Below are 22814 nucleotides of genomic sequence, written 5' to 3'. Positions count from 1 at the left end.
CCAGGGAATCCTCCACACCTGCCCGCCTCCTCTCCCCCAAAAACAGTACTTCTGTCTTGTCAGGATTCAAACTCAATCTGTTAGCCGCCATCCAACCTCCAACCGCCTCTAGGCACTCACACAGGACCTTCACTGCCTTCACTGGTTCTGATTTGAAAGAGAGGTAGAGCTGGGTATCATCCGCATACTGATGAACACCCAGCCCAAATCCCCTGATGATCTCTCCCCACGGCTTCATGTAGATGTTGAAAAGCAAGGGGGAGAGGACAGTATGCTAATATGCCGGCCTAGAGTGTAAAAAGAGGCTAAACATGGAGCCTGGCACGCTTCCGCTTGCGCAGCTTTGCTGTTGTCCGTGCCGATCCAAAAATCCTTCCTGCCTCTCTCTCTTGCCGGTAGCAGAGCGAACACAGCGGCGAGAAGCAATTGCAGCGTGTGAGTAATAAATTCAGAGCAGACACAAAGGCGTTCCTTATCTTCTTCTTAGCCTTTAATCATGTAGAATAACAGCATAAATTCAGACCTGGCGAAAGTTCTGCCATTCTCTCCCTCTCGCATAGCGTACCAGAGGCAGACTGAAACACTCAGAGTCAAACCACTCCCTTAAGTGTTTCTAACCACGCCTCAGGAAAGAGACGTCACACAGAACTCTTTAACCCTGTGAGTTCTGAAACCAATAACAGACAGAACCCTGAGTCACCCCACAAGTGAGGGCCCAGGGGTCTGAACACTCATCCCCCACCACCACTTTCTGAACACGGCCCAGGAGGAAGGAGCGGAACCACTGTATAACAGTGCCCCCAGCTCCCAGCCCCTCAAGACGGTCCAGTAGGATGTTATGGTCGATGGTATCAAACGCCGCTGAGAGATCCAGCAGAACTAGGAAACAGCTCTCACCTTTGTCCCTAGCCCGCCGGAGATCATCAACCAGTGCGACCAAGGCAGTTTCAGTCCCATGATGAGGCCTGAATCCCGACTGGAAGGGATCCAAATGGTCCGCTTCTTCGAGGCGTGCCTGGAGTTGTTCAGCAACCACTCGCTCAATCACCTTGCCCAAGAATGGAAGATTTGAGACTGGGCGATAGTTGGCTATCGTGGCCGCATCTAAAGATGGTTTTTTAAGAAGCGGTTTAATAACCGCCTCTTTCAGCGAGTCTGGGAAGGCTCCCTCATGGAGGGAAGCATTCACCACCCCACGAAGCCCATCGCCCAGTCCTTCCCGGCTAGCTTTTATAAGCCAGGATGGGCAAGGATCAAGGAGACAAGTGGTTGGTTTCACTCGTCCAAGCAGCCTGTCCACATCCTCGGGGGTAACAGATTGGAATTGATCCCACACAACTTGACTAGACAGGACTCTAGCACTCTCCCGCCCCGGCCCTGCTCCCACGGTGGAGTCTACCTCTTATCGAATCTGAGCGACTTAATCTGCAAAAAACTTTGCAAAGTCATTGCAGGAGATCATGTTGCCCCTACTGGGCCTTGATGGAGCAGGTGGTTCCGCTAAATTGCGAACCACCTGAAAGAGTCTCCTGCTGCTGTTTTCCACAGATGCAATAGAGGCGGTGAAGAAAGTCTTCTTCGCCGTCGCTATCGCCACTTGGTAGGCTCGACATTGAGCTCTAACCCGTGTCCGGTCAGATTCAGAATGGGTTATCCGCCACCGGCGCTCTAGCCGTCTCAACGATTGTTTCATTGCCCTCAGATCCATGGAAAACCACGGGGCTGTCCGGGCTCCATGCAATCAGAGAGGGCACTTTGGAGCCAAACAGTCAATAGCCCTGGTTAACTCCACATTCCAGCGGGCCACCAGGGAATCAGCTGAAAGGCCATCAACATGGGATAAAACATCCCCTACCGCTCTCTGGAAAAGATTTGGATCCATTAAGTGGCGGGGGCGGACCATCCGAATCGGTCCCACCTCCCTGCAGAGGGGAAGGGTCGTGGAGTAGTCCAGTTGCACCAGGAAGTGATCTGACCATGGCACTTCTTTGGTTTCGCTTTTACTTAATGTCAGACCACCAACATCCATAGAGGTGAACACCAGGTCTAGGGCATGCCCGTGGCTATGAGTTGGGCCAGACTTATTCAGGGACAGCCCCATGGAGGCCATGCTTTCCACGAAGTCCCGAGCGGCCCCTTGTAAGGTCATGTCGGCATGGATGTTAAAATCCCCTAGGACAACCAAACTAGGTGTCTCCACGAGGACATCTGCCACGACCTGAAGCAGCTCGGGCAGGGAATCCTTGGTGCAGCGAGGAGGTCTGTACACCAATAGGAAACCTGTACTGCCCCTATTGCCCAACTTCCAGAACATGCACTCAGAGAACTGGGTCTTTCCAATAGGACACCCGGTGCAAACTAATGACTTCCTAAAAATCACTGCAACCCCCCCTCCCCGCCCACAAGGCCTGGGTTGCTGTGCGTAAGAGAAACCTGGTGGACATGCAGCGGCAAGGACAGGCCCATCTGCTTCATCCAACCAGGTCTCTGTCACACATGCCAGGTCAAAGCCTACATCCACAATCAGGTCGTGGATGGCAGTGGTTTTAGTCATCATTGACCTGGCATTGCACAGCAACACTTTCAGGTCATGTGGGTTTCCCTTGTTGATTCCAGTATCCTTCCGGTCAGGACCAGACCTGGAGGCAGGGATAGTCCTCAGACAACGACTAAGCCTGCTTCCTCGGTAATGACATGGTCTTGTCTTAGCGTAACACCTCCTCCTACCCATGATCACTGAGATCGGTTGTCTGAGTGCATCCCCCCCTGTGGAACCTGCCCCAGCCATTTTGTTTGCTGGGACCCACTCCCAGGCAGCCCTGACCCCTCCCCTTAAAATCAAATTAAAGCCTATACAAAAAACAAACTAACAGAACAATAAAACTATAAAAACAAAAAAAAAGTTACAAACACAACATAATTAAATTAAACAAATTCCCCCACTCAACTAAACACCCACCCCACCCAACACACCCGGGCCTCCCTGGAGCCCCATAAGCTGCGGAGGTGAGTATGGGACCCGCCCCCAGGCCCAAGGTGGAAAAGGGCTTCAGGGGGGAGCGGTCCTCCCCACAAGCTCACGGCAAAGCGGCAGCAGCAATGTCCCAAGGCCTAATTGGAGCCTTATATGCTGTGGTGGAGTATGGGGCCCGCCCCCAGGCCCAAGGTGGAAAAGGGCATCAGGGGGGAGCGGTATTCCCCAAGACTCACCAGCAAAGCAACAGCAGCAATGTCCCGAGGCCTCCTTGGAGCCTTATATGCTGAGGTGGAGTATGGGGCCCAAGGTGGAAAAAGGGATTATGCTGGGAAATAGAAGTTACAAAATGAGGGCATTTGCTGACGATTTAATTATAACTACAGAGCAACCAAAACAGAGTTTAAGAAAGGCGTTGGAAATAATATATGGCTACGGTAAAGTTGCGGGGTTCAAAATGAATTTAAACAAGACAAAACTATTAGTTAAAAATATGTCGCCAGATGAAAAAGCAGAATTAGAACACATAATAAACATTAAAATCTACCCCCAAATCAAGTATTTAGGATTATGGATAACACCAAAGAATATTAACTTATATGAAGATAATTATACCAATTGTTGGAAAGATATCAAAAGACAGTTGGAGACATGGACAAGGTTAAATTTATCATTCCTGGGCCGCATTTCAGTAATTAAAATGATAGTTTTACCGAAGCTACTCTTTCTATTCCAAACGATTCCAATTACAGGAAAGACCAGCAGTATCAACAAGTGGCAAAAAGAAATTTCTAAATTTTTGTGGAAGGGTAAAAGACCAAGAGTAAAGCATAAGTTATTAATAGATACTGTAGAAAGAGGTGGCTACGGGTTACCGGATTTGAAGCTATATTACGAAGCCTCATGTCTTCTCTAGTTGAAAGATTGGTATTTATTTAAAAATTGGGATATTTTAGATCTAGAAGGTCATGACACCCGTTTTGGGTGGCATGGCTATCTTAATTATGGGAAAATAAAGTCGCATAGGAGTTTTTCAAATCATATAATAAGAAATGCCATATATAACGTATGGGGAAAATGCAAAAGATGTTTGGAACAGAAACCCCAAGATGGAACGCTCCACTAGAAGCAATCACTGTTAAAAAAAGCAACAACATCAAAGAGAACTGGATAACGTATAACACAATATTAAGGGGGGGAGGAGGGTCAACTAATATTGATAAGTTATGAAAAAATAAAAGATCACTTTTCTACTTGGCTAGATTACTTCCAGGTGAATGAAGTGTTCAGACAGGATAAGCAGATAGGTTTTGAAAAGGAGCCTTCAAGACTTGAAAGAGAACTACTGAATAGTAAAACCAAAATAATCGCAAAAATGTATAGACTTCTTTTAGACTACGAAGTAATGGATGAGGAGGTTAAGGCTTCAATGATAAAGTGGGCCCAAGATGTGGGCCGCCGAATTATGCTAAAAGATGGGGGAAACTGGTGGAATGTAAATTTGAAATTTACAGCCAGCTATAATATAAGAGAGAACATGATGAAAATGGCTCATAGGTGGTACCTCACTCCTTCCAGATGATCAAGAATGGATAAAAATTTGGCGAATGCTTGTTGGAGATGTGGAGGAAATAACGGTGACATGAGCCACATGTGGTGGACGTGTGAAAAGATAAAGTTTTTTTGGGGGGAGGGGAGAATATACGATGAATTAAAAAAGATGATGGAGATAACTTTTACGAAAAAAACAGAGGCATTTCTATGAAGTATTTTAGATAAAGAGATCCCAAAAAATCTAAGAGAGGTATTCTTCTATGCAACCGCAGCAGCTCGTATACTTGTGGCCAAGGGATGGAAAGATCACGAGGCTCCAAAAATAACAGATTGGCAAATCAAATTACAGGAATTGGTGGAGACGGCTCAATTGACTAGCAAACTCAGAGGAATCTCAAAGCAAAAATTTGCAGAAAAATGGGATGGTTATACAAGATATGTTCAAAAATACAATAATAGTTTTGACTCTGTGCTAGCATTCGAGTGATAAAGGAACTAAAAAGAGGTGGACAACAATTAAGGATTTATTATGTTTACAGAATGTATTGGAAAATTTATATAGAAAGGATTATTTTTTTGTGTACATTCCATTTTATGAATGGAAACAGAGCCAGAGCCACAGCCACAGCCTAAGTCTGAAACAGTCCTTGATAGAGTGCCAGAGCCAGAGCGAGACCGTGAATCAGTGCCAGAACCAAGCCCTCATTCATAACCAGAGCCTGAGAAAGAGCCAGAGCCAGAACCAGAGCAACAGCCACAGCCACAGCCTGAGTCTGAAACAGCCCTTGATAGAGAGCCAGAATCAGAGAATCAGAATCAGAGTCAGAACCAGATCTTCGGTAAAGACGTGGTCTGGTCTTAGCGCAACTGCTCCTCCCACCCACGATAACAGAGATTGGGTGTTCCAATAAACACCCCCCGTAGGGAACTTGCCCCAGCCATTCTGTTGGCTGAGGCCCCCTCCCAGGCAGCCCTGACCCTTTCCACTTAAAATGCAAAATACAAACTATACAATAACCTAAAAAAATAGTAAAAGAAAAACAAAGCAAGAAACAATTATGCTAAACTGAAAATAATCCCCGCCCCAACTAAACATTTGTCCCACCCCAGAAAGAAACCAACAACAACAACAACAACAACAAACCACCGTTTGAGGTGCAACAGAGACACAGCCAGAGCCAGAGCGAGACCCTGAATCAGTGCCATAACCAAGCCCTCATTCAGAACCAGAGCCTGAAAAAGAGCCACAGCCCAAACCAGAGCAACAGCCACAGCCACAGCCTAGAGCCACAGACTGAGTCTGCAACAGTACTTGATACAGTGCCGGAGCCTGAAACAGACACAGGCTCAAACAGAGCCTGAGCCTGAAACAGAGGCAAATCCACAGCCACAGCCTGAGTCTGAAACAGTCCTTGATAGAGTGCCAGAGCCAGAGCCAGAGCGAAATCCTGAATCAGAGTCAGAGGGAGAACATGAATCAGAATCAGAATCAGAATCAGAATCAGAATTAGAATCAGAATCAGAATCAGAATCAGAATCAGAATCAGAATCAGAATCAGAATCAGAATCAGAATCAGAGCCAGAGCCAGAGCCAGAGCCAGAGCCAGAGCCAGAAATAGGGCTTGATACAGGGCCGGAGCGCAAAACATAGCTGCAGCCACAGCCTGAGTCTGCAACAGTACTTGATACAGTGCCGGAGCTGGAGCCAGAGCCAGAGCCAGAGACACAGCCAGATCCAGAACAAAACCCTAATTCAGAACCAGAGCCTGAAAGAGAGCGAGACCCTGAAACATAGCTGGGTCAGAGGCAGAGGAAGAGCCATCATGAGACCCTGAATCAGAGTCAGAACCAGATCTTCATTCAGAACCAGACCCTGAAAGAGAGCCAGAGCCACAGCCAGAGCCACAGACGGAGCCTAGAGCCACAGCCGAGATCCACAGCCTGAGTCTGAAATAGTGCTTGATAGAGTGCTGGATCCTGAAACAGAGACACTGTCTGAAACTGAGCCTGACGCTTAAACGTAGCCAGGGGCAGAGGGAGAGGCAGAGCCTGATACAGTGCTTGATACAGCATAGGAGCCTGAAGCAGAGACACAGCCAGATCCAGAGACACAGCCAGAGCCAGAACAAAACCCTAATTCAGAACCAGAGCCTGAAAGAGAGCCAGAGCCAGAAACAGTGCTTGATAGAGTGCCAGAGCCTGAAACAGAGGCAGAGGCAGATACAGGGCTTGAAACAGCGTCGGAGCCTGAAACAGAGAAACAGCGTGAAACAGAGACAAAGGCTGAGACACAGGCCGAGCCTGAAATAGAGCTAGAATAAGTGCTAGAGCCAAAGACTGAGACAAAGCCTAATAAAGAGCAGAAGCCTGAGCCTGAGCCTGAAACAGTGCTTGATACAGAGCCTGAAACAGAACCAAAGCCACAGCTACAGCCATAGTGCCACAGCCTGAGTCTGCAACAGTGTTTGATACAGCGCAGGAGCCTGAAACAGAGACACAGCCTGAAACAGAACCTGAGCCTGGTTATTAGCATGGCAATTAAAGAAGAGAGCCCCCGGTGATGACCTTATATCCATTGATGCCATCAAAGCAAATAAAGATTGGTGGATCCTGCTTTTAGCAGCACTTTACACGTATATAAACAAAACTGCAAAATTTCCCTCAAGCTGGAGCTCGGCGTTGATTGTATTAATACATAAGAAAGGCCCACGTACAGAGCCGAGCAACTTTAGTCCAATCATATTGCTAAATGTCATTGGGAAGATTTACTCGGGGTACCTGCTAAACAAACTATCAAAATGGATGGAGGACGACAATATCATTGCCGATGAACAGGCAGGTTTTCGCCCTGGAAGATCTACTACAGACCAAATATTAACCTTGAATCACCTGGCGGAAAAGTATGCCGGCAAAGCCCCAAAGGTTCTTCATGTGGCTTTTATTGACCTTAAGCAGGCATTTGATCGAATCTCTAGAAAGCAGCTATGGACAAAACTGGCTGCTACAAAGATCGATCGTCGTCTCCTTCATCTGATTATCAGCCTCCATACAAACACCTTCCTGAGAATCAGGCTAGACAATAAAGGCCTAGTCTCCGACCCTGTTACCACCAATAGAGGGGTAAGACAGGGTTGTCTATTGGCCCCAGCATTGTTTAATTTTTACATTAACTCACTGTTGACTCACATGGCCAATGATGCTTTCCACCCCCCACCCCCCCAATTAGCAGGCCGATCTCTGAATGTTCTTCTGTATGCGGATGACGCCGCACTTCTTGCCAGATCCCCTATTGGACTGAGGAGAATGTTGCAAGCTCTACATGAATACTGTGATCAGCATGAGCTCCAACCCAACTATGCTAAGACCAAGATGATGGTCTTCTCCGCCCGACCGAGACTCCATCGATGGTCGATGAACGGGATCCCCTTAGAGCAGGTTAAGTGTAAAGGGAAGTCTTCTTTCTGCACATAGCTGTTGGTTCTCTTTCTGCACAAAACTGCTCCATTATGGGGAAGCCTTGCTCCTCTTTTCTCTTGCTTTCTGAGAAGTCTTGCTTGTAGGCTTTTCCCTGCTTTTGCACACACTGTACGAACCTGCTCTTCATGCCTAGCTGACCACATCTACAGAACTTGATTGTTACATTGTTTCATGCTATGATCAATCATTAGTAACAGACATCCTAAGCTCATGGAAAACAAACTGTACCTGCTCTTCATGCCTAGCTGACCACATCTACAGAACTTGATTGTTATATTGTTTCATGTTATGATCAATCATTAGTAATTGTTTGTGCCATATTAATCTCTAGTTACAATTTAATTAGGAGGCTTCATGCCTGTCTAGTTCTAGCTCCGATTCTCAGCCTTTAATGTATCAGTGATAAATGATCATATGTAAATCCGACCTCTCACATGTAATCCCCACCTTGTACTTATGTTAACCAATCACAAGTGTCAGGGGTTCAGGAGCAGAGGCAAGGGCAAGGGAGGAAACAGAGAGCGAGGGGGAGGAGGCAGAAGAAAAGATGAGTGATGACGACGACCCGAGATCTCTGAGTCTTTCCAGTGAATCAGAAGATTCACAGAAAGGAGCGCCAGTGGCCAGAGCAAGGGGGGAGCCTAGGGGGACACCCCAGGAAGAAAGGGCCAGAGGGGGCTCAGAGGGGAGCAGTTGGAAATCGGGACCAGCGTCACCAACAGAGAGCAGGGGAGAGGAAGGGCGCCAGGTATCAAGCGCTGGCAGCTCACAACAGGAGGGAGGGCACGAGTCAGGAGTGGCCACACCTCCATCGGGGAGCGAAGAAACGGTCAGACGGAAAGTGGAGGGCTGGGCGCGCGCGCCAAGTTCAAATGCACAGGAAGGTGGCGCAGTAAGCAGCCCGGAAAGGGAGCCAGGTCCTAAAGCCCGGCGCAAGGAGACAGTAGGGTCCAGGGGGTCAGCGTCAGAAGAATCCCGGAAGGAAGAGACCCGGGGGGGCAGAGGGACCCAGAGAAGAACAGTCAGGCGGAAAAGGTGGAGTAAGGCTAGGGTATTAAGTTGGTGCACAGGGGGCGGAGACTCAGACGGAACTTCGCCGGTCTAACCCTTAAGACGTAGAGTTGCACGCAGCAGCTTGAGAATGGAAACTGTAACTCAATAAAAGACTTTTACAAGTGACCGCTGGCTAGCGTGATCCTCTGTGAGCTAGGATCTGGAAGCAGCTCTGACAGTAAGCTCCGTCTCTCGTTGTGGGCATCTACAGCCTCGCGGACAGAGGAGAAGGAGGGTGCCTACGACTCAGCTCACGAACGGCAGACAAGATGACGGCCGAACAGCAGATAGGAGAACTCAGAGAAGCAGTGACACGTCTGAATGCCGAAATACTTGCATCCAGGAAGAGAGAGGAGGACGCAGCTGCCGCCTACAGGGATCTCCAGGTCAGGTTGGAAGTGCTTACGAAGCAAGGGCAACTGACACCCAAACCGGAGGGGATTGGGTTGGGGAGAAGAACAGGCGGTCTAGTCTCTCACTTCGATGGGAATTTACAACTGTACCCCAACTTTAGAGCAGATGTACAGTGTGCACTGCAACTGCTGGACAAAGACTTTAGAGATGAGCAAGAGAAGGTGGGATTTATCATGTCCCATTTGCATGGAGATGCTAAAGCATGGCTGCGCAATTTGTGGAGAGATAAGGATCCAGCGCTCCAAACCGCGGATGCCTTTATTAAAGCGATGGATGGCTGCTTTTTATCTAGCATAGACGTGGATCTTGCCCGGAGGGAGGTGCATGGGCTGAAGCAAGGGAGGGCCAGCGTAAGACAGTACCAAGCCCGCTTTTTTGCATTAGTCAGTGCCTTGGAATGGGACAGAGATTCAGCTCCAGTCAGAGATCTTTTTTGGGAAGGCTTGAACAATGCGGTTAAAGACGAAATTGCAAGGGGGGAGAGACCCCGGACCACGCAGGAGGTCGTTCAGAGGGCGCTGGCGGTGGGAGTGCGGCTGGAGGAACGCCCATGGAGCAGGGAAGAAGGACGTGGAGGGCGCGAACCAGCGAGAGGGTTTTCCTTCGTTCCCAGGGAAGCTGCGCGTGCGCAATCCACGCCTCCGCCAGGAGGGGGAGCGGAACCGATGGAGGTTGGCGGTGCCAGGGCTCAGTCAGCAACCAGAGCCACAGCACCGGGAGCAGTCAAAGCGAAGCCTCCTAGATGGAACAGGAAGTGTTACGTCTGCGAAAGTCCGCAGCACATGGCGAAAGAGTGTCCCCAGAGGCTCCACAAGCACACTGCAGCCTCAGCAATGGTAACTGCAGCAACTCAGCAAGGGGAACCACAGCAGGGAAACGACGGAGTCTGGCTGGAGAGAGAGGCACTGGGGCCCAGCCAGACGTGTCAGTGAAGCAGTCCCCAGAGATTTTGCAGCCCACAGACCCCCTCCCACCCAAACCAGTGGTGAGGCTCACTGCATTGCTCCAGCTACCCAATGGACTCACCATGGACGTGCCAATCACCATTGACTCAGGAAGCAATGCGGACTTTATAGGGCAGGACTTTGTCGATAAACACGCTATACAGCTGCTGCCTGCCACGCTGCCCCTGCAGGTCGTCACGGTGGATGGCAGGGAGCTGCTAGGGGGGCAAGTGGTGAAGCAAACGCCACCAATGGTGATGCGACTTGGAAATCACAGGGAAATCATCAGTTTTAATGTCACCAGACTGTCGGACACACCTATTGTCTTGGGCATGAGTTGGCTGGACAGACACAGTCCGACGTTGGCTTGGTACCAGCGGCAGCTAGTCTTTGGCTCATCATACTGCGCTGAACACTGCATTCTGCCCCGGCAGGAGGGAGAGGAGGAGGAAGCGCAGCTGCAGCTGGGGACGCTGCAAGCAATCCCCCACAAATACGCGGGATTTTTGGAGGTCTTCTGCGAGAAGGAAGCGGATAAGCTACCCCCCCACAGATCATATGACTGCAAGATTGACCTGCTGCCAGGGGCGGCGCTGCCCAAAGGGAAGCTGTATTCCATGTCTGAAGACGAACTACAGGAACTCAAGGAGTTCATAGATCATAATTTGGAGCGCGGCTTCATCCGAGAGTCCAAGGCGGTGGGAGGCAGTCCTGTATTCTTTGTTAAGAAGAAGGACACGCCCCAAAAAAGACTTGTAGTGGACTACCGGATTTTGAACAGTGTGACCAAGCCATCGGACTTCCCCATGCCCAGGATCGACGACCTCCTCGCGACGGTACGCAAGGGCCGCGTGTTCACCAAGTTGGACCTGCGTGGGGCGTACAACCTCATTCGCATGCGGGAAGGTGATGAGTGGAAGACAGCCATGTTCACGCCCCTGGGCACCTACGAATACAGAGTTATGCCTTTTGGATTGCAAAATGGCTCCCACTGTTTTCAAGCTTTTATGCATCACGTGCTGGCGGGGCTCCTCTACAAGACGTGCGTCTGCTTCTTGGATGACATCCTGATATTTTCTGAATCGCAGCAGGATCACGACAGACACGTCAAGGAAGTGCTGAGCAGACTACAGCAGCATAGGCTTTACGCCAAGCTGGAAAAGTGCCAGTTCGACGTGACGGAGGTGGATTTCCTGGGCTACAGGTTGTCAGACAAGGGGCTCGCCATGGACAGCGCCAAGGTTCGTGCAGTGTTGGACTGGAAGAGCCCGCGCAGCCGGAAGGAGGTCCAGCGGTTTGTTGGCTTTGCGAACTTCTATCGCAAGTTTATCAAGGGGTTCGCTATGCAAACAGCGGCCATCACAGACACGCTCAGTTCCAAGAAGAAGAAGTTCATCTGGACGGAGCAGGCGGAGCAGTCTTTTCAGGCACTCAAGCGTCTCTTCGCGTCGGAAGAGCAGCTGTTGCATGTCAACCCCAGCAGGCCTATGAGGGTGGAGACGGACGCATCAGACAGAGCCGTGGGAGCAGTCCTGTTGCAGCAAGACCAGCAGGGGGCCTGGAGGCCGGGAGCGTTTTACTCCAGGAAGCTCAGCAAGTCTGAACAGAATTACACCATCTGGGACAGGGAGTTGCTTGCCATTCATGCAGCTTTCAAGGCGTGGAGGCACTTCCTGATCGGCGCCAAGCACACGGTGCAGGTCTGCACGGACCACAAGAATCTGGAGCACTGGCGCACGGCGCAGTTCCTGAACCAGAGGCAGATACGTTGGGCCGAATTCTTTGCGAACTTCGGCTTCCGAATAGAGTATGTCCCGGGGGACACCAACGTCATGGCGGATGCCCTATCCCGTAAACCACAGTACCTGGAGGAGGCAACGCCAGCGGCTGCCATGCACATCTTCGCACCGATGGTGTGGGCGTGCGCTTCGGCGACAGTTGACCTGGATGCGGTGAGGAGAGCGCTGCAGGATGACACCTTCGCGCGAGCCAAGATGGCAGAGGCGCAAAGGGGCACGGCGGCGACCGGCGAGTTCCAAGTTCGCGATGGATTACTCCTCCGTAAAGGGGCCATCTACGTGCCGGGGGACGATCTTCGCGCCAAGGTACTGCAGCAGCTGCACGACGCACCCACTGCCGGGCACTTTGGCACAGAGAAGACGATAGAATTAGTCGCCAGGGACTTCTGGTGGCCCAGAATGAGAGGGGAGGTCGCGGACTACGTGGCGAGGTGCGACACCTGCCAAAGGGCCAAACCAGTACACAGACCGCCGGCAGGACTGCTGGAACCGCTGCAAACCCCGTTCGAACCGTGGGAGAGAGTGGCCCTGGACTTTGTCACGGATCTGCCCAGCTCGAGGGGCAAGACGGCAGTGCTGGTGGTGGTGGACTTGTTCTCCAAGATGGCACATTTCATTCCGTGTGCGAAGGTGGCCACGGCGGAACAAACCGCCAAACTGTTCATAGATCACGTGTTCAGGGTTCACGGTCTGCCGCGGTCTATACTGTCCGACCGGGGGCGGCAGTTCATCTCGAACTTCTGGCAGAAGCTGATGCGCTTCCTGAACGTCAAGATCAACCTGGCTTCGGCTAGACACCCGCAGACCAACGGGCAAGCGGAGCGGGTCAATGCCATCATGCAGGAGTACCTGAGATGTTATGTGAATCAACAGCCTGCGACGTGGGTGGATTACCTGCCTCTCGCCGAGTTCGCCTACAACAACACGAAGCACATGTCCACGGGGGTCACGCCGTTCTTCGCCAACAACGGGAGGCACCCCAGAACCTTCCCGGGACTGGAAAGAATGGGGGAGGGGGAGCCGCAGACAGCAGATGCGTTCGCGTCGGAGTTGCAGGAAGTCCACGATCAGCTTCGGCGGCACCTGGAGCTGGCTAAACACGCATACAAGGTACAAGCGGACAAACACAGGAGGGTTGGCGAAGAGATCCATGTGGGAGACTGGGTCTGGTTAGCAGCCCACGCAGTGCCGGCCAGGTCGTTGGCGAAGAAGAAACTAGGGCATAAACAACTGGGGCCCTACCAAGTCGAAGAGCAGGTCAACCCGGTGGCTTTCAGGCTGGCGCTTCCGGAGGGCTCCAGGATGCATCCGGTGTTCCACAGATCGGTGCTCACTCCCTACAAGGCACCTCACAGGTTTCAGGAACCAGGAACGGCACTGAGTCCGCTCCGAGAGAGACCCGAGCAAGGGGGAGTGGCACAGGAGGAGCACATCAACGAAGTCACAGAGATTTTGGACTCCAGATGGGGGGAAGAGGGGGTAGAATACCTTCTCGCCAAGGAGGGCACCCCGGCCAGTGCCAACAGCTGGGTGCCAGGCTACGCTTTAGACGAACCTCTGCTCAAAGAAGAGTTTCATGCCCTCTTCCCACATAGGCCCATGCCAGCAGACTTTTTCGACGACTGGCTTTTCACGCCCACGCTTTCAGCCAGCACGTTCCAGGGGTTCGACTCGGACGAGGAACCGACACGAGACGCCCGTTCCCCGGAGGGGTCACCCTCGGGATCTGCCTCAGAACCCTCGTATTGGTGGGACGATAGACCAGAGGAGCAGTGGCGCAGAAAGTGGCTGGAGGGTCCAGGACGAGCAACGTCCCCAGAAGGAAACGAGGGAGAGACGGACATGGACGTATTCGGGGACGACCCGGGTTTCGAGCACGGCGGCACAGAGATGGAAGCGGAGGTGACCGTCGTCGACGAGAGCAGGGAGGAAGAACCGGATGTCTTCAGTTGGAGGCCCGCCACGGGAAGCGAACTGTATCCGACATTCGTCCCCCTGACACGGCAGCACCCAGCTCCCGCACCGGAAGGAGGGGAGGGGGGGAAGAGGGGGCTTCGAGGGGGGGATGGATGTCAGGGGTTCAGGAGCAGAGGCAAGGGCAAGGGAGGAAACAGAGAGCGAGGGGGAGGAGGCAGAAGAAAAGATGAGTGATGACGACGACCCGAGATCTCCGAGTCTTTCCAGTGAATCAGAAGATTCACAGAAAGGAGCGCCAGTGGCCAGAGCAAGGGGGGAGCCTAGGGGGACACCCCAGGAAGAAAGGGCCAGAGGGGGCTCAGAGGGGAGCAGTTGGAAATCGGGACCAGCGTCACCAACAGAGAGCAGGGGAGAGGAAGGGCGCCAGGTATCAAGCGCTGGCAGCTCACAACAGGAGGGAGGGCACGAGTCAGGAGTGGCCACACCTCCATCGGGGAGCGAAGAAACGGTCAGACGGAAAGTGGAGGGTTGGGCGCGCGCGCCAAGTTCAAATGCACAGGAAGGTGGCGCAGTAAGCAGCCCGGAAAGGGAGCCAGGTCCTAAAGCCCGGCGCAAGGAGACAGGAGGGTCCGGGGGGTCAGCGTCAGAAGAATCCCGGAAGGAAGAGACCCCGGGGGGCAGAGGGACCCAGAGAAGAACAGTCAGGCGGAAAAGGTGGAGTAAGGCTAGGGTATTAAGTTGGTGCACAGGGGGCGGAGACTCAGACGGAACTTCGCCGGTCTAACCCTTAAGACGTAGTGTTGCGCGCAGCAGCTTGAGAATGGAAACTGTAACTCAGTAAAAGACTTTTACAAGTGACCGCTGGCTAGCGTGATCCTCTGTGAGCTAGGATCTGGAAGCAGCTCTGACAACAAGTTTCTGTGTGTATGTATCAACCAATCAGCCACAGGCGCACCTGTGGCAATGCTTGCAATATTCAATAAAATAGGCTCCCAGGGCCCGCCCTGACAGACGCCTCATGTTACACCTGCCTCTCTCGTCTCCCGTGATTTTTCATTCCTACATCTGGTGACCCCGACGTGCCAGATCCCTTGCGCAGCCGAGCAGCCAGCCAGCCTCATACTTCACTCGACTGGAGAAGTCTTAGCCGGCTACACCGTGAGTATGGGGCGGGAGCTTACAAAGTCCCAGAAAGTGCATGCTACTGAACTGCTTCATTTAGTCAGACAAAGAGGTGCAGGTGCTCATGTTTCTTTAAAGGAAATTGAACGTTTGTTATGTGAGATTGCATTTCAATGTCCCTGGTACCCTGAGGCGGGCTCCTTGGGGGTAGAGGCTTGGCAAAAGATTGGAAAAACTCTTTTTGCAGAACCCAGGCTCATTGTCTGCTTACTTGGCAGAAATGTGCTGATGCCGTGGCAAACTTAGGGCCCCTGGCCTCTCAGGCGTCTCCCACGGCTCCTGCACTTCTAACTATTGCAGACAATCCCCCTCCTTACCCCAAGCTTTTGCCTCCTGCACAATCCTGCCAATCCCTCCCTCCTTTGCCTGCTTCCACCCCATCCACCCCCTTCCCCCCCTCCTGCGTCTGCTCATACAGGAGCTATGCCTCAGCCCACACCCATTCCCCCTTCCCCCCTCCTGCGTCTGCTCATACAGGAGCTATGCCTCAGCCCACACCCATTCCCCCTTCCCCCTCCTGCATCTACTCATACAGGAGCTATGCCTCAGCCCACCCCCATCCCCCCTTCCCTCCCTCCTGTGTCTCCTTTGCCTGCATCTGCTCCTACTGGAGCTGTGCGTCTAGCACTTTCCCAGGCAAGGCAGAAAGGGCTCCTATCCTTAGAGGAAGAGTCTGAGTGGGCTGGGGTGTTGCCATCTGCTTTCCCTATTTCTTATGCAAACCCAGGCACAGCGCAACAACAGGTGCTATATGAAACCCTTTCTTATTCTGTAATGCGAGAATTAAGAAGGGCCATTGTTGATTCTGGTTTAAAATCCTCCTATGTAACAGGAATGCTGGAGGGAATAGCGAATGGTTATACAATGCTTCCTCAGGACTGGAAGGATCTGATGCGCATGCTTTTGTCCCCTGCTCAGTATGTAGTTTTTGACAGTGAATTTAAACATAACGCCTCGACCCTGTCTGATCCACAGCATACAGCTAACGAACTTTATGGTGCTGGTCCGTTTGATAATATAGCAGCCCAGGCGATGCTGACACCTGCACATTTTAGTCACACCGCGACCTGTGTACAGCGCGCCTTTCGGAAAGTCCCTGTCTCAGGGCAACCACAGAGCTCCTTTGTCAATATTAAGCAACAGCATTCGGAGCCTTACCATCAATTTATAGATAGATTAAAAGAATCGGTTACCCGGCAGATTGATAACACCACGGCTCCGAATGAGTTGATGAAAAAATTGGCTTTTGAGAATGCTAACACGGATTGCAAAAAGGCTTTGCAGTCAGTCATACATCGCGTTAAATATGACCTTGCTGATATGATTAAAGCCTGTGCAGATGTTGGAAGCCAGAGTCATGCGATGTCCTTGCTTGCTGGCGCGATCCAAGCTTCCAATAGGCCTACAGGTAATTGTTTTAACTGCAAGCGCCCTGGCCATTTTGCTAAGCAATGCAGAGCCCCCGGCGGGGGCTCATGCAAAGACACTGCTACCAACAGAACCAGACCCTCCAAAAAATGCCCGAAATGCGGTAAAGGCTATCATTGGGCTAATCAATGCAGGAGTCCGGGAAACTCCATTGCGGCCCCACTCTCGGGCCAGGACAATTAGAGAGTTTTCCGCCTTTAGTTTCCGCTGCTGAAAAACTTTCTAAACATACACCTTCTGAATTTGCCATTGATTTGATAAATCAAGAGAACAAAGACACTGTTTTACCTGGTGAAATTGTGCTCATGCCTTCCCAATTGGCAGGTCCACTACCTCCTAAAGTCGCAGGTCTAATTTTACCAAAATTTTCTGCGGCGAAAGAAGGGATCCAGGTTATTCCTGGTGTTCTGGATCCTGACTATGTAGGCACAATAATGGTTCAATTTTGGAGCCATATGCCCATGCAGGTAAAAAAGGGTGAGTCTTGGGCACATTTGGTGGTGCTCCCTTCTCATCCTACTGCTTCTATTATGGATAGTAATTTGCAAGAGCTCTCTTCTTTCCCCCCACAGCTGTTAGCTGTTATCCAGCGGATTGGTCATCAGAAACTTCTTCGTAAGTATAAAATCAATGGAAAAGTTCTGGAAGGCTTGATTGACACAGGCGCGGATATTTCTGTAATTTCCAGTGATTGCTGGGACCCCACGTGGCCCCTTGAGTCTGCCTCTGCAGTCTTGGCTGTGGGTGGCCCACAAAATTCTTCCAAGAGCATACAGTGGCTGCCTGTTTCTCTGCCTGATAGCTCTGAACCATTGCATACATCCAGCCCTGTGTGCTGAAAATCCACCTCAATCTGTGGGGAAGAGACTTACTGCAACAATTACAAGCTACCATTCAATTTAATGAGTAAGCTTGCGCTTCCCCTCAGCTGGAAATCTACTAGTCCTGTATGGGTAGAACAATGGCCCATTTCAGGAGAAAAATTACTTGCCTTAAAACAACTGGTGAATGAGCAATTATTGGCAGACCATATAGAGCCTTCAGTCAGCCCCTATAATACCCCTGTTTTTGTCATAAAGAAGAAGAGTGGCAAATGGAGATTTCTCCAAGATCTGAGGAAAATTAACCAGATCCTTGAACCCATGGGGCCTTTACAGTGTGGTATGCCTAATCCAAATATGATTCCACATTCATATCAATTGGCTATAATAGACTTGCAGGATTGTTTCTTCTCCATTCCCCTACAGGAGAAGGATTGCAAATTCTTTGCTTTTACTATTCCTGTACTAAATAATTGTCAGCCCAGGGAACGATATCAATGGAAGGTTTTACCACAAGGAATGTTGAATTCCCCTACCATGTGCCAATATTATGTGAATCAAGCCCTTCAGCCCTTCCATTTGCAGTATCCACATCTCTTGATTTTCCATTACACAGATGACGTGCTTATTAGTGGACCACGCCTCCCCCCCACTGGAAACGTGATTTGACAAATTGTTTGTCACTTTATGGTTTGAAAATTGCTCCAGAAAAGATCCAGGAATCTTCTCCCTTTCATTATTTGGGACATAAAATGATAGCTAGCTATTCTATTCCCGTTGTCCCTGAACTTCATGTTCCTAAAACAATGAAATATGTCCAGTTGCAGCAATTGCTGGGTAATATCAACTGGATAAGACCCTATTTTAAGATCCCACTCGAAGTTTTACGGCCGCTTTTTTCAGCCTTAAAAGGCCATCACTCTCCTGGCGCAAAAATCACCTTGACCCTTTCTCAACAGCAGACTGTTGCCCAGTTAAAGGAAATCATGCGTCTCCACTGGGTTGATCGAGCAATCCTTAATGTTTTGCCCGATGTAGTCATAATGACAGATTCTGTCCAACCTTTTGCGGCCGTTATTCAGTCAGGCCCATCGAAAGTTCATATAATTGAATGGCTGTATTTACATCATACGCCAAAGAACACGGTAACTCCTTTAGTGGATCTCCTTGCTCAGCTCATCAGCAAGGGACGCCGTCGCTGTAAAAGCCTTTTTGGCGTTGATTGCCATCAAATTATTGTGCCCATGCCCTTAGAACAATGGGAAACTGCTCTCTCCACTAGCATGGATTTGCAGTGCGCTTTAGCCGACTTTGTTGGCCAAGTGGGTTGCCATATTCCAGCCGACCCTCGCCTGCAAATGAGCAAGCAAATCTCCCTGTCCTTTTCTTCCATATTATCTCCTGTCCCTCTGGATGCCCTTACTGTCTTTACTGACGGATCCCCCTCCAGGGGGGTGGTTGCCTGGCAACAAAATGAAGCATGGCACAGCCTTTACACACTTCCACAAAAGTCTGCCCAGCGTTCTGAGTTAGCAGCTGCTGTCAGAGCTTTGCATCACTTTTCAAAACAACCTTTTAATTTGATTGTGGACAGCCTTTATGTCACAAATGTCATAACTCGCCTACAGGGCAGTTATGTGAGTCCTTTATTGGATGACAACTTGTTGAGCCTTTTCCTTTCCTTACAATTGCTTCTTTCCAATCGCTCCCACCCTTTATTTGTGGTGCACATTCGCTCTCACCAACCCTTTCCAGGCTTTATCACTGATGGTAATGCAAAAGCAGATTCCTTGCTTAGAGCTTTGCCTGTTTCTCCTATTGAAAGTCATGCCTTTCATCATCAAAATGCAAAAGCCCTTAGCCGCCAGTTCCAAATCCCGTTGGAAGCGGCACGTGCAATCATCCAGCAATGCCCTCAATGCTCTAATCAGATTGGCCACCCCAGCCCTGGTGTTAATCCCCGTCGACTGGAAGCCAACCAATTGTGGCAAATGGATGTAACTCACTTTGCCCCCTTTTCACCTTGGAAGTTCATACATGTTTGCATTGATACATTTTCAGGTTTTATTTGGGCCACCCCTCAAAGGGGTGAGCAAGTTAAGCATGTTTGCAATCATCTTGTTCGCACCATGTCAGTCATGGGCAAGCCCCATTCTTTAAAAACTGACAATGCCCCAGCGTACTGCGCAAAATCCTTTGCTCAGTTCTGTGAAACTTGGAATATTCGTCATTTATTTGGCATCCCCTACAATTCACAAGGCCAAGCGATCGTTGAACGTGCCAATCGCACCTTAAAAACAGCCTTAATTCGACAGGAAAAGAAGGCCAGAGTCCCAGCCTCGCTCTCCGAAAAGGAAGGCTGGTTGGCCAGTGTTCTCTTTACTCTCAACCATTTGAATCTCTCCATACAGGATCATCAATCTTATACTCGCCTGCAGAAGCATTTTCAACAAACAGAGATACTCCCAGCCCCACTGGTCCGCTATAAGATATTGCCCTCCAACGAATGGAGTGAACCTGTAAAACTGATCACCTGGGGAAAGGGTTACGCTGCAGTTTCTACTCCACAGGGTGCTCGCTGGGTTCCTGCACGCTGCATTCGTCTGCACCATGGCGTGGCGACAGACCCTTCCGGATCCAATACCACAGTTCGATCGCAAACTACAGATCGCCCAGGATGTGACGTCCAGCCCCCCCAGGATTCGCAAGCGGGGAAATCGTAATGGACCTGTGACATGGGGCCAAATAAAGTCGCTCTCATTTCAGGCTGAACAGCTTAGAAAGGAAAAGCAGCTTGAAGCCACACCTGAGAATTTGCTTATGTGCATTATTTCTTGCCTTAACATTAATTCAATGGTAGTGATCGTTCTCAGCATTTTGTTTTTGCCCCTTTCCGCTGCCGCTCCTAAGAACGGTGGTTCCACACCGATGAATGTGTAGGAGTCTTTTGCAAAGACCCTCAATGTTTCTTCCTTTTGTCTAACCCAACAGGTATCTATAGGGGAAATCCTTGGCTCCTGCCTTATCCCTGTTTGCCATGACCCCTTAGAACTGCAAAAGGATACCTGGTTTTATTCATCTCTACCCCAAAATGATTCTCTCCGCACCCTTGGTTATTCCGGCTACCATAACTGGGGTAACCAAGTACGCCGACGCCCACCTTTGGCCATTGATTTATTGACCCCATACGTGGCTTCCTTTAATGTTACTTGTGCCCGTATGGTGAATTGCACAAAAACCAACTGTGTGAAAATGGGCAAGGATAATTTTAATTGCTCTGATTATGTAAATATTTCTTATGTATATAAATACACAGAGCTGCCTGAAGGCTGGTTCTGGTCGTGTCCAGGCTATACATTTAATTACATTCCTGCGAACATTAGCCATGGCACACCTTGCTGTATAAGCCGCTTGTCTATCATATTAACCAAAAAACATCATTTGTCTCGCACTAGATATCGCCGCTCTGTTGAATTAACTAACGATTGTGATGATTCAATTTCTCTTCCCAGTAGGTCTGAATATATCTCTTTAGCTGTTTCTCTCCTAGGAGTCCCTGGATTGGCTGTACGCAACAGTAGAAACATTAATTATTTAGCTTGTTCTGCAGCAAAAGCACTGAATTACACTTCTCAAGCCCTTCATCTTCTGAATAAAGAGCAAAGTGAGCTCCAGCATGGGCTTTTACAGAATAGTGCTTTAAATATCTGGGACAAGTAATACGGTCAAATAGGTCTTTTCTGGCCCATAGAGACTATATAACAACTAACGCATCTAAAGCAGCCATCCAGATTAGATCCTTATATACCAAGAATCAGGCTCAATCAGTGAAGATAGCTTTGAGACTCTTTCAAATGAACGTCCTGTCACGGCTAAAATGGCCGCTGTTTCTTTAATGCGAATAAAGCTGGGTCAGCATGACTCAGCGGTCTGCACCGAGTTGTATATATAAGTTAGAAATGTTAGTTTGGGCTGTGGCTGGTGTTTGGGTTGGTTGGTGCTGGTGTGTATTCAGTCGTGTTTTGCACAAGGACTTTTAAGAATAAAACTCTGCAAGGATATTCTCGTGGACTCTTTTGTGCCGACAAGGGTCCGAGGACCAGGCTGAGGAGACAAAGGGAGGACAGAACCCTTTCCATCTTTTTTTGCTTTTTACAAACACTGACAGGTTATGGGCCCAGTGTTTCTGAGCATGTGCAGAGTGCAAAACGACTAACAGCATTTCAGCAAGGAGCTGGTGAGTCCTGGTGGTGTACGGAGACAGTGGCTGTGCGTTGGAGCAGTTGGTGGCAAGCTGTAACTGTCTGCAGCGGCGCTGGAGCGGCTAGGATCTGAGGATCAGGGAAGCACTCAGCGTCGGCTACTGGAACAGTTTGAACTGCTAGAGGACCACAGTAGGCGACTCACAGAGCGGCTACACCAGTTGCAGAGCCAGGCGGGACCTGAGGGTCAACAGAGGTAGCAGCTAGAAGCCGGTGAGTGCCAGCCAGGACCATCCAGTGGGACTCTAAAGAGAGAGTCAGGAGAGATTGCTGGAGACCCCACAAAAGGGGCTCAGCAAGCACCAGCAGAGATGGCAGATTTCCAGTCTTCCCAAGTTGTAAATATTGGGGGAGGCATCCCTTTTGAACTTCTCTCAGAGAGCAACTGGCTGAGTTGGTCAATTAAAATGCAGCAGTTGTTAAGGAGAGATGGACTATGGGACTGTGTTGAAACTGAGGTTTTGAGAACTGACTCTGCTGAGAAAAAACGGCTAGATGAAAGGGCCCATGCCCAAATTATGCTGTGTTTGAGCAACTCTCAGTTATTGCATGTAGCAAATGCCAGCACAGCGTTTGAGTGCTGGAATTTATTAAGGGCAATGCATGTCAGAGAAACTGCTGGAACTATAATTTCTCTGACCAGAAGGCTGTTCAGGACTGTTATGAAAGAAGGTGAGAGTTTGGCAACTCATCTTCAAACGCTGAAATCTCTGTTTCTTCAACTACAGCAGAGAGGTAAGCGTTATGATGAGACTGACCAAACCTACATTATCCTTTCAAGTTTTCCTGAAAGCTGGTTGCCTGTGATTAACAGCATGGAGAGTATGCGTCCCCGAGATCTGACCCTTGAGTATGTGGTTGGCAGATTGACCGAAGAAGCAGAAAGAAGGTCAGATAGACAGGCTGAACTCCAAGAACGGAGGAGTTACAGCCGAGGGGGCCAGCAGCAGAATCTGCCAATGGAGCAACGCCAAGGTTTGGACTTGGCC

At 50.0% G+C, this 22814-nt stretch overlaps 1 long non-coding RNA gene across 1 annotated transcript in view; it reads right to left on the bottom strand.

Annotated features, from left to right (window-relative positions):
* Nucleotides 1-501: 501 nt before the first annotated feature.
* Nucleotides 502-22814, bottom strand: part of LOC308577854 — a 111188-nt gene continuing 88875 nt past the window's right edge. The window contains exon 3 of the long non-coding RNA XR_014003721.1: nucleotides 502-648. This is a non-coding gene — a long non-coding RNA (uncharacterized lncRNA). The remainder of the gene's footprint in view (nucleotides 649-22814) is intronic.

This window comes from Podarcis bocagei (assembly GCF_964188305.1).
Source record: "Podarcis bocagei genome assembly, chromosome: W".
NCBI lineage: Eukaryota > Metazoa > Chordata > Lepidosauria > Squamata > Lacertidae > Podarcis > Podarcis bocagei.
This window is presented reverse-complemented; position numbering and strand designations above follow the sequence as displayed.